This window comes from Micropterus dolomieu, linkage group LG17 (assembly GCF_021292245.1).
Source record: "Micropterus dolomieu isolate WLL.071019.BEF.003 ecotype Adirondacks linkage group LG17, ASM2129224v1, whole genome shotgun sequence".
NCBI lineage: Eukaryota > Metazoa > Chordata > Actinopteri > Centrarchiformes > Centrarchidae > Micropterus > Micropterus dolomieu.
Window position 1 is genome coordinate 29,640,478 of NC_060166.1, and position 12,907 is coordinate 29,653,384.

The window sequence follows — 12,907 nt, forward strand, 5'->3', positions numbered from 1 at the left end:
TACAGAAGTAGCTGCTTATAAAAATACTTTAGTATCAAAAGCACTATCAGTATTGCCATGTTTGTCAGGGGTTGCTGACATGATAAACAGAATTTAAATATACTGTAGCAGACCTAAATTTATTAGTTATGCATTTTAATAAATTTCTAAGAATTGATACCCAATTATGAATTAAGATTCATAAAATCATTTTATTTAATTCCTCGTTTTAGGGCACCACCGGAGTTGTTATAATCCTAGAGTCTCCGGACCTCTAGGTAGTTTTGAATAATTATACAATTATTACTAGTGATCAGTTAGTTAATAATCGCTCAATTATCTTAAATCAGTCAGTCAGTCTCATATCTAAAGGGTCAATTCTCTTGGCAGGAACTAGAAATAGGCAACACACACAGCTCTTGGTTATATTACAGTGAATTTATTCTCTAACTAAAGGTGATAAAAAGATGGTTGGATACAGGGAACAAACATTTCCTGAACAATGAGCCTAGAGGTTCGGTTGTGGGAAGCATTTGACTCATACGGCATAGAAGAGCTACTGAAAGTAAACTAATGCTATAATTTTAGGAGTTAAAATGGACATCTGATCACAGAACGTGTGTTAAGTCTTACTGCTTGTCGACAGCCTGCTTTTGGCCTGTTGCTGGTCCCACTCTAGCTGCCGATCCTGGCTTTTTTGCTAGGGATTCTCCAGGGTTCTCCGTGTCTGATTGAAACGCCTCCTCCGTCTGGCAATTCGGCTGTTTTCAGGTTTCCTTCGTTGTAGCTGGCGAGACCACGTGTCTTGGTCTGACCTCGGTGAAGTTGGCTCGACGAAAAAGGCTTAAAATGGAACTTGGTCGTTCTTGAATTAGTCCAGTGTAACTTAACGGACTGATAACTTTAACAAACAAAAGAAATAAAGAAAATAAAACAAACTAAAGGCAGATCGATGTCGCGGCACTTCAGGTGTATAGCTTCAGGCGAACAAAAGGGCCTGTTTGTTTCGCTGGCCGAGTCTGGGCGTTGCCTGGCGAGGCACGCTGCGCGTGCCGAAGTGTCCAGAGGGCCGAGCAGAGTGGAAGAGCCAACAGCGAAGAGAAGAGAGCGAAGCGAGGTCGCGTATCGCTCTTTTGTTGCCTGGGGCGTGGTTCCCCAGGGGGCGTCTCAGGTTTCCCATGGGACTGCCTTTCTAAACTTAATGTCTAAAAGAAATCTATTTGCACGTATTATAATCAAATATTTTCCACAATCGAACCTCAATGGTTGAACGGTTGTACTGTTCTAAGCATTTGGTAACAGGAAACAATTGTCACATTATTGGTCAGGATATTTATACATTTAACGGCATTTCCGACGAGGGCATGTAATACTTATTTCGCCCACTTGGGGAAGCTCAGGTTACATGAGGAAAGCTTAGATTACATTAGATGAAGGAGTGTCTTGCTGAAAATAAAAACACTGCACAAGTAACTTTCTTTTCAGAACTAATATCAACAACAGATAGCAACAACAGTTAACATAACTACTCAAATAGAGGCAAATGTAATCAGGTAACTAAACATTTAATTAAATGCTTTGAGTCTTTGGAGACTGCAGTCCTTTTACATTGAAAGTTTGGCGTCTGGACCATGTCACACTTGGGTGAGACAGGGGTTTTCCTTTTTGATGTGGTAATAAAACAAAGAATAAGGTCAGTTGCCACGGAAACGTGCGTGGGGGGGCCAGTTTTGATAGGCTGTTCAGGGAGATGCCAATGGCTGGTGCGTGTCTCTTTGTCAGTTTAACAGTCAGGCCCCGCGTTATCAGCTTCGGAATCAAAAAGGTGCCAGTTTTATGGTCGGGATAGCACTTAGAGAAAGCAACTTTGACCCCTCCCCTTCTTCTCTGGGGAGGAGAAAGGAATTTAGAGTAGCTCCAAATTTATTCAATATAAAATGCACAAATTCACACCGTTGTTCACTACAATACAGTAGCACACTTTCCTACTTATTAAACAATGGCATTCATTATAAACCAGCCTGGTAGCATCAAAAGGTTTAGGAATGATACACTGATTTCTCAAGTCATTTCGCGTGGTATTCAAAAGCATTTTTTGTTCTTTTTGCATGTAATTTCACGGTGTTTAGTCTGTATTGACTTTTATTGTTCAGAAGTGGCTTGCCATTTTACGCCTACTGTCAGAGGGGAAAATACCAGGTATAGGATATAAATAGCAATGAAAATCTGACAATAAGGTAGTCGGATGGATTGAAAGCTGGTCCCTGACCCAAGAGAGCGGCATTCAATTTCTGTGTCAAACAAAAATTTAATGAAAAGACAAGATTTTTGTCTTTATTTAAGTTAAGTTTTTGTCTTTATTTATTCCGTGGGAGCGCGCACTGCATGTTAAGCTGTAATGCCCAGTATCTATACATCTACAGCTGCTTTTATCTAGTCATAATGTGCAAATAAGCATCACTTTATGTCCGTGTTAGCAAAGCTATGTCTTTGTGAAACGTTAATGTTTCTTGCAACTGAATGAGAAGTGTTGCAGTTTATCAGGCCTGACAAAACGTTATTTCGAGCAATAAATTTAGCCTATTGTTGCAGATGAAATTTGTGTTTGGTAGGCCCAAGTTAATATCCTTGTATTTGGAACACAGACACAGTAGTCTTTAATTAACATGAATCACGGCTGGGTTATATTTGTAGTGAACCAACCAGTGTTCATTTCATTATTTTAATGCCAAAAGGAAAAAATCCTGAATCTCTCCCTTTGTCTCTCCCTAAGAGAAGGTGAGATTCGTTATTTTACCTAGGGGGGCCTCATCCCAAGATTTGGCCTTTGTGACCTGCACAGGAAAGACACAGCTTTGGTTGTGTAGAAGTACCCCTGCACAGACTCAAAAAGGCATGCTAGACAAAAAACTTTTTATTCTGGGACCATCCAACCACTCTGGCTGTAAAGGTGTCACTACGGACACTCCACAGAAAGACCAAAAGGTAAAGTAACCATGGTAACCAGTCGCATCCTCCTGTTACCTCAGAAACATCAAAGTAAAGAAACCCCCTTTCTTTCAGTCCTGATTCTCTACCCCACAAAAAGAGCCATAAAACTAAGGACTCTTAACTGATTGCAACACACACACACACACCCACATACAAAGGCTGCCCCCTCCTTTTCACGCCAAACTGCGCCAGAGAAAGGACAGCCTCAAATTCCTTTTTATGAACAAAGAATGTCTTTGCCTTAAACTTGTTTTGTTGCTCTGTTCAGTTAAATACTCTTTAACAGTTACTTCTTGTCAATTTTGAGTAGTTATTACCATGTCGTATTGTTTAGAAACTATGTTGAAAAGAAGGAACCATAAAGAAAGTTAATTTGAAGTGCTGTTATTTTTCTCCTGATGCTCATTCACATTCCTGCCTGTGTCTTATGTTTTATACAAAATCTTTGCTCCAACGCCTTTTCATATACTTCCCAACTCCTGAGCCAAGGATTGAATTAACTATAAAGTTAAATAGTCAGAATTATTTCAAGGTCCTTTCATAAAACCAGTGGTCCCCACAGAGAACAAAAGAGTTGCCGTTGCTCTTAAACTCTCTTTGTGCTTAATTTACATTACTATCTATGTTTTATTGTTTATAATGTGCATCAAGTATGGCCACTGACAGATAACAGGAAAATGTAAGCCTCACTGTTTCTGCACCATAGTCCATTATAAACCACATAATACATGAAGTTTACAAAGGCATTGTCAGGTGAGGATCAAGGCTCCTCTGGCTTTGCATAATTAATTAGATAAGCAATCTGCAAATCTTATCAAAATGTTTTTTTTGTTTTTTTTAAATACAACAGAAACACAAAGTAGTTTGGAATGTACAAATTACACATTTGTGTGCACAGTGGCGAAGCACTATCAAAAAGAAAACGTTTTTTTAAATGCAAATTCAGAAAGTATTGTTTCCCAAGTCGTAAAATACTGTATTACAGGAATATGAGACACCATGTAGCCATGACCGGAGGTTGCGTGGGTGCACAGGGACGGCCAACCCAGGGAAACCCCCACTGCTAGAGAGCCCACTATGTGGAGTGTGAAGTTTAGCTCAGCTGATTATAGTGCATACAAACAAACAACAACATTATATGACAATATGATGTACTGGGAGAATTCAGCAGCTCTTATCAAATGAAACAGTCCCTTCACTCATGGTTTCAATGGTAAACCACCACAAGAACGACAACTAACCAACAACCAACAAACACACTAGATTCGAAGGAGATACATTTTAATAAACATAAATCATAAAGCGACATCTGTATTTCAAACAAATGGCAAACTTATTAGCACATTTTAACAAAACTCCCTTCACCCTAATGCATCATGGGAATTCTGAGGGACGGATGTAGGCCTCATAGCAGTTTATTTACATTGTCAACATACACAGGAAGCCTCTTAGAAGTGTTTCAGCAGCGAAGCGTGTAGCCTGCCCCACGTTAATGACTTGTTTTCAATTGTCCTATTTGTGCTTCTGCTACATTCTTCAAAGTTCTCTGTAGCTCGCTTTCGTTTCTCGTCTTGACGGGTGCATCTAGCAACTACCACAGGGAACATTTCGGAATAAGAGCGTTTTACCTGCCGGACTTTGCCGACATGTTTAGATTTTGTTGATTTGGTGATTAGTGCTTGCTTTTTGTGCTTCTACTATGATTAAGTAGCTACGTAGTAAAAATGTTTCTATTTTGTCAGATTTAACTGTGTTTATTGTTGATATACGATCGGAAATCTGTAACGGGTATTTTATTTTGAAAATCGACTGAATTCTCTGCCGTTTCTGTGTCTGACTTCCTGCCCGGTTCATCTGCGCTGTGTTGCTTGACGCTGGGACGCTTCCTGGACACACTCAGTCTATGGATGCACTGCAGCGCTGCTGGTGTGAGCACAAACATTTAGTAGAAAGGCTGCTCTGGCAGCAACGAAACGGACAGACTCTGTGGACTTTCGGAGTGCGTCTGGGGTCATGTAAACTTGGTTAATATGTGTTTGTAGCAGGTGGACCCATGATGAAGCTCCGCCCCCACTTTTACTGAATAATTAAGTAAATATAATTTCTTAATATATCTATCTAAAGAAACCTCATTTCTTTACTGGCAACTCTCTGCTATCCCACAGAGGACATATTTTGTCCTGTCTTAGGCACCGTAGCTATACAACTCGCTTGGATAGGGGAAGTGGGGTGCAATTGGCAACTATCACCACTAGATGCCACTAAAACTTACACACTGAACCTTTAACAATTCTAATTGTTACAGACGATTAAAAATAGTTTCCTTTCCTTTTATCAAATGCTTAGAAATTAAGAACTGTATAACAGTTTATGACATTTTAGAGTTGATTGTGGAAAGGTATTTGATTAAAACACACGCAAATAGACTTTAAGACCTTATTAAGGTTTAAAAAACAGAATCTCCGAGGAACAAAGCCTCCAAGGAGAGCAACACTTAAAACACAGCGGAGCTCTCGGTTTGTCATCTCTTCGCTTACACTCTGCTCTTCTCGCTTGCTCCTGCAGACGCTCCTAGCAACGTCCCACACCCAAGAGGGTGACCCGGAATCTCTGAGACTCCTAAGTTTTCCTTTAACTCACAGCAACTTACTTTGCCTATATCCGCGAGGTCTAGAGTACCTTAGGTAAATTTACCTTTTGTTTTGTTTGTTTAAAGTTATCAGACCGTTTAATTCATGCAAATCTTAATTCAGAAACAACCAGGTGTCTTTTAAAGCTTTATTTTAGTTCGAATTAACTTCCACTAAGTTACTCCCAGCGACAAACAGAGTTTTGCCAATGACGCAAGCTGGTTAGGCCTGCACCAGCGGTAACACTGAGTACATCAACCAACAACAGCCTCTATCACTGCAGAGTTCCAGCAGCTACCAGCCGACTAGGACAAACCTGCTTGCAGAAAGCCAGTCCTGGCGACCGGCCGTGTGGCCTGCCAAGCAGCTGAGGGCAGCGAATGCCAAGGAACCGAGCAGCTAGTTGAAGGCCATCTGAGCATCATACCAGCTGAGGAAACCAACAAAGCAGTAAGGCAAAACCAAACTCTGCATTTTGTGGCCAAGTTGATGTCCTTTAGCCTTTAATCTTTTAGTCCTAAAATTCATAGCCCAATAAAACTTAGTTATCCCCATAACTTGCATCCATTCGTTATCTTACTCCCTTAGTCATGTGAACCACACCCCAACCAACAAAAGCAGCGACACACCCTGTCTCTCTCTCTCTCGTTGTGCTTGTTCTCTTGCCCTCTTCAACTGTGCTTCGGCACGCGCCCAGCGTGCTCCCTCTCCCGGCAACGCCCTAAGAAGTTCGACCCGGCGCAGTGAAGGCTCTTTGTTCGTTTCAAGCCACACTCGCGAAGCGCCGCAACCTCGACTTTTCCCTCGTTCCCAGCAACTTACTTGCTTTTTCTTTTGTTTGTTAAAAGTTATCTGATCGTTAAGTTACACTAGTTTTATTCGTTAATTAAGAACGTCCAAGTTCTTTTTAAGCTTTATTCGTATACACTTCTCCCACTGAAGCCGAACCCAGCCACGTGGGCCCGTCAGCAGTAACCCAAAGGAAATCCAAAAGAACAGCCTAATTGCCAGACTGAGGACGGTCAACACTGGAGTGTTTTTCTTCATTCAGACACGGAGAACACCTGGAAAATTCCCTAGCAGAAAGCCAGGAATCGGGCAGCTAGCGTGGGGACCCGTGCGACGGGCCAAGGCAGGTCGACGGCCCACAGTAAGGCAAACCAAGGCATTCTGTGATCAGTGATGTCCAATAGTCTGTTAATCCATTATCTTTAGTCCTTAAAACTCCTAGACAAATTTAACCGAGTTAGTCATCATCTACTACATCTAACTACTTTCATTAGTTCTCTTCCGCCCTGTGAATCAAATTCTCCCCACAATAGAACCCCACATTCTCATTGTTAAGATATTTTTTCTTTTTAATGATTTATATTGATATTGTTTATTTCTTTGATGTATATTTAACCGCATTTATATCCACCTTTAGTTATTTCACTGTAATCACAGGAATTGTGTGTGTGTATTGCCTACCTCCAAGTCCCTGCCACCAGAATTTATTTTTATTTTTAATTCTTCGATATGAGACTGACTGATTGATTTAGGATAATTGAGCGATTATTAACTAACTGATCACTAGTGAATAATTGTATAATTATTAAAACGCTACCCAGAGGTCCAGAGACTCTGGGTGAATTAAATCTCTGGTGGTGCCCTGCGAAACAAGAGCTGTATGAATTAATATTCTCTGAATATTAGAATTCATAATTTGTATTAATCCTCATAAGTTTATTAAGATCATAAGTGAACTCAGCATTCCAGGGTCTGTGGATCTGACGGGCAAGTACATTTTTGTGTCATCAGCATAAATATAAAAAGAAATACCATGTTTTTGGATAATATGTCCAAAGGGAAGCAGATACAAGGAAAACAAAATGGGTCCTAAGACCGACCCCTGAGGCACTCCATATTTAACTGGACAGAACGAAGAGACATAGTTGTTTACAGACAAGCAAAACTTCCTATTTGACAGGTAGGATGAAAACCATTCTATGGCCGTACCAGAGATCCCCACCCAGTGCCTCAGCCGGTCTAACATGATGTTGTGATCAATGGTGTCAAAAGCAGCGCTAAGGAGTACCAGGACTGAGCACATGCCTTCATCAGAAGACATTAAAAGGTCATTGGTGATTTTAAGCAGGGCAGTCTCAGTGCTAACTGAAACTTTTCAAATAATTTGTTATTTTCCAGAAAATAGTAATCCGTTACACTACTCTTTACTGGGAAAAGTAATGGACAGTGTAGTTGGACAGTGTTACTGCCCAAAGTGTTACTGCCCAACTTTTGTTTTTGTTTTTTTACAGATCTGCATGATTCATGTGGCTCACATTTTCAGGCCGGAAAATCCGTAATTCCGGATTAATCAGGAAAAATCACATCCCCTGAAACAAAAACAGCACAGTCATTGTGCTAACCACTCCTAGCTATGCTTGCTATCAATGTTCTAATACTACATATTGTTCAGTTTTTAACTAAACAAAAGCATAGCAACTATATTTATTGTCGTAAAGGCAAAAATTGGTAATAAAATACTGTGCAGGATATACCGGAGACACCGAAGGGGGAAGCATGCTGGCGCACTGGTTAAACTGAGACAGCGGGGTTTTCGAGCTCCGCTCCCTTCGATCCACCTGGTGAATGTCCCCACTCTGGCCAACAAAATGGATGAACTGCTGCTCCTCAACAGAACTAACTCGGACTTCTGCAGATCTGCCTCCCTCTGTTACACCGTATCCTGGGTCACCGGGCACACCCCGGGCAGCGCACTTCACCTACCAAGATTTAATCTCTTCCGTGCAAATTGCTTAACAGAGCTCACGGGAAAAACAAGGGGAGGCGGACTCTGTCTCTACATAAACGAAGGTTGGTGTACAGATGTCACAGTGTTGAAGAAATCTTGCAGCCATCACTTAGAGACATTATTCATAAACTGTAAACCTTTTTATTCACCGCGGGAGTTTTCTTCCTTTATTCTGGTCGCCATTTACATTCCACCTCAGGCCTGTGTTAGTGAGGCGTTACTACACCTGGCCGACCAGATAACTAACATGTAGAGATAACATCCAGATTCCCTGCTCATTGTTCTTGGGGACTTTAACAGAGCAAACCTCAGCCATGAACTTCCAAAGTACAGACAGCATATTAAGTGTCCCACCAGGGACACTAACACACTAGACCACTGCTACACAACATTAAAGGACACCTATCACTCTGTTCCCTGTGTCGCCTTGGGACTCTGGTCACTGTCTGGTTCATCTTAGCCTGACATACAGGCAGAAATCGAAATCTGCTAAACCTGTTGTAAAGACTGTGAAAAGATGGACTGTACTGACTGGAGTGTTTTTGAGGCTGCAGCCACTAACCTGGATGAACTAACTGACACTGTGACATCTTCAGTTTTTGTGAGGACATGTGTGTGCCGACTGAAACCTTCCACACATACAATAACCAAAAATCCTGGCTCACAGCGAAACTCAGGCAGCTTCGTCAGTCCAAAGAGGAGGCCTTCAGAAGTGGGAACAGAGCCCTGTTTAACCAGGCCAGGAACACACTGACTAAACAGATCAAAGCAGCTACGAGGAGCTATGCTGAAAAGCTAGAAGACAGCTTCACTGCCAGCGACCCTACGTCAGTGTGGAAAGGCCTGTGGACACTCACTAACTACAAGAGACCATCCCCCAACACTGCTGGTACTCAACGAGTCTGGCTGACAAGCTGAATGGTTCCTACTGTAGGTTTGAGAACCCTACAGTCACACCTCCCCCCTGCTCCAACACCATCTTCAAACAATCACCTTCCCCCACTGACACGCTGTCACCCTCCTTCACCGACCCTTCTCCTGCACTCATGATCTGAGAAGAGAATGTGCGCCAGCTCTTCCAGAAGCAGAATATCAGGAAGTCTCCTGGCCCAGACGGTGTGTCACCATCCTGCCTGTAAATCTGCGCAGACCAGCTTGACCCCATCTTCATACATATCTTCAACAGATCACTGGAGCTGTGTGAAGTTCCCTCCTGCTTCAAACACTCCACAATCATCCCGGTCCCCGAAAAACTCTCCATCTCTGGATTAAATGACTACAGTGAGGCTGGGGAACATCACATCCAGCACACGGACTATTAGCACTGGTGCCCACCAGGGGTATGTGCTCTCCCCACTGCTATTCTCCCTCTACACCAACGACTGAACCTCAAGAGACCCATCTGTCAAACTCCTGAAGTTTGCTGAAGACAAGTCATCGGCCTCACACGGGACAGTGATGAGTCAGCCTACAGACGGGAGGTTGATCAGCTGGCTCTCTGGCCAGAACAACCTGGAGATTAATACGCTCAAAACTGTGGAGATGATTGTGGATTTCAGGAGGTAATGTCGTGTAAAAAGACTTGGGCCAGATAAGAAAGCTTGAACTTTTACCAACATTTTTATTATCAACAAAAACAGACACCAATTAGAATGCAAAAGTTCCACTGGAGTGTGTCAGAGATCGGTGCTAAATAGAGACCCATTCTGTTACCAGAACAGAGACCCGAGTCGACATGAAAACCATGTAACAACTGACTTTCACCTCCTTTTATAGCTCTGTTTCTTGGCTTCACATCATCTCTTGGGTCTCTTTCCTACTGCACCTGAATCTGGGAAAGTCCAAGATTTTCACGTGCCTAAGCATTTGGTGGGAAAGTCCCTGACTGCCTGCTCCTCCTCTCTGTGTCTTTTGCATGCCCCCTGCTTGATCATGCCATTTCTTCCATAACCTGACTTTTGTGGAATAAACTGGTGTTGTTTGTGCTCTGTGCTAGAAACAGGACATTCTTACTGTGATGGACTATATTGATGTATGTTTTGTAAAACAATTTTCACAAAATCTGCTTCTACATTTTCCGTTGCAGGTGTTTTAGATGCTGCTTTGCTATCCCACTGTGCTTGCTCACTCACACACACACACACACACACACACACACATGTGCTACTGCTGAGCCTGGGCAGTTAGATACAGAAAGGAGCACACACACTCAGAACAATAGAGTTTTAACACTGTGATCCTACCTTTACACTATAAAATAACACTTTTAATGATGACAATGTAGACCACCATCGCTCTAGTAATTAATGATAACAATTTAGGCTATAATTCTCCAAAATAATTCACAACAGAGGAGCCCCCCCCCCATTCTGCCTCCCATCTCCATTCTACACAGCCCTGTGTCTGCCGTGGAATCAGAGTGAATGAAGTGGTCTTAAATCTCACGCCTGAGTGATTTGCAGGAGCCGATGTCCACCTGTAAACGCGCAGGTGGGCCCAGAGTATAACTGGGTCAAAGTGGCCTGAGGACAGACATGTCCTGGTTTCTCTGTAGTGCCAGAGGGTTTTTGGAGTTTCAGTGGACCCAAAGATTGCTATGGACCCGAGTACAGACTAGCTAGAGAGAGTAGATTAAGTGTACTTCTCAGTTTATTCTCTTATAAATAAATAATTGTAACACAATTATTTGCTTAACCCCTCAGCCTGTTTCTATTTTCCATATAACTCTTTTAACCCTGATTGTACACTGCACTGTAAGTTTTATTATACACTGCTCAAAAAAATAAAGGGAACACTATAATAACACATCCTAGATCTGAATGAATGAAATAATCACATTAAATACTCCTTTCTTTACATAGTTGAATGTGCTGACAACAAAATCACACAAAAATTATCAATGGAAATCAAATTTATCAACCCATGGAGGTCTGGATTTGGAGTCACACTCAAAATCAAAGTGGAAAACCACATTACAGGCCGATCCAACTTTGATGTAATGTCCTTAAAACAAGTCAAAATGAGGCTCAGTAGTGTGTGTGGCCTCCACACCTGTATGACCTCCCTACAATGCCTGGGCATGCTCCTGATGAGGTGGCAGATGGTCTCCTGAGGGATCTCCTCCCAGATCTGGACTAAAGCATCCGCCAACTCCTGGACAGTCTGTGGTGCAACGTGGTGTTGGTGGATGGAGCGAGACATGATGTCCCAGATGTGCTCAATTGGATTCAGGTCTGGGGAACGGGCGGGCCAGTCCATAGCATCAATGCCTTCCTCTTGCAGGAACTGCTGACACACTCCAGCCACATGAGGTCTAGCATTGTCTTGCATTAGGATGAACCCAGGGCCAACCGCACCAGCATATGGTCTCACAAGTGGTCTGAGGATCTCATTTCAGTACCTAATGGCAGTCAGGCTACCTCTGGCAAGCACATGGGCTGTGCGGGCCCCCAAAGAAATGCCACCCCACACCATTACTGACCCACTGCCAAACCGGTCATGCTGGAGGATGTTGCGGGCAGCAGAACGTTCTCCATGGCGTCTCCAGACTCTGTCAAATGTGCTCAGTGTGAACCTGCTTTCATCTGTGAAGAGCACAGGGCGCCAGTGGTGAATTTGCCAATCTTGGTGTTCTCTGGCAAATGCCAAACATCCCGCACGGTGTTGGGCTGTAAGCACAACCCCTACCTGTGGACGTCGGGCCCTCATACCACCCTCATGGAGTCTGTTTCTGACCGTTTGAGCAGACACATGCACATTTGTGGCCTACTGGAGGTCATTTTGCAGGGCTCTGGCAGTGCTCCTGCCGGTCTGCCGCCGGACCTGATCATCCCGGTCAAAAACCTCCGCTTCCCGACGTAGGATCCTGAAGGAGGCTGTGCTCAGACGCTCCGGAGGCCGTCTCTACCCTGCACCGTCGGGTAGCCCTTCTCTCAGGTCTGTTACTGCTACTCCAACACAACACTCGGCAGCTCACACACTCCATCCTCAGTCCGCACGCAGTGTTGAAGCAGATTCTGCTCAGTCCTGCTCTGGATCCCCACAACCGGCATCTCCTCGTCCTCTTTTCTCCCCAACCACACTAATAATTGGTGACTCCATAACCAGAAACCTCCGTTTCTTTAACGCCACCACTCGCTGCTTCCCCGGTGCCACCACAGCTGACATTTTAAAAAAACTCCAGGACCTGATGCCGTCGCTCCCGTCCTCCATCACAAGAGTGATAGTCTATGTCGGAACAAATGACACAGCTCTTCGGCAGTCTGAGCTGACAAAATCAGATTTTAACCGTCTTTTCAACTTTTTAAAGCAGTGTGGAAAGTCCGTTTTTATCTCTGGTCCCATTCCCACAGTTGGTCGAGGTGCTGGCCGCTTCAGTAGACTCCTTGGCCTCCACGACTGGCTCCAGTCCGCCTGCAGGGCTCACCGTGTGTTTTATGTGGATAATTTTAATATTTTCTGGCAAAGAATGTCTCTTTTTAAGACAGACGGACTTCACCCAAACAAACGG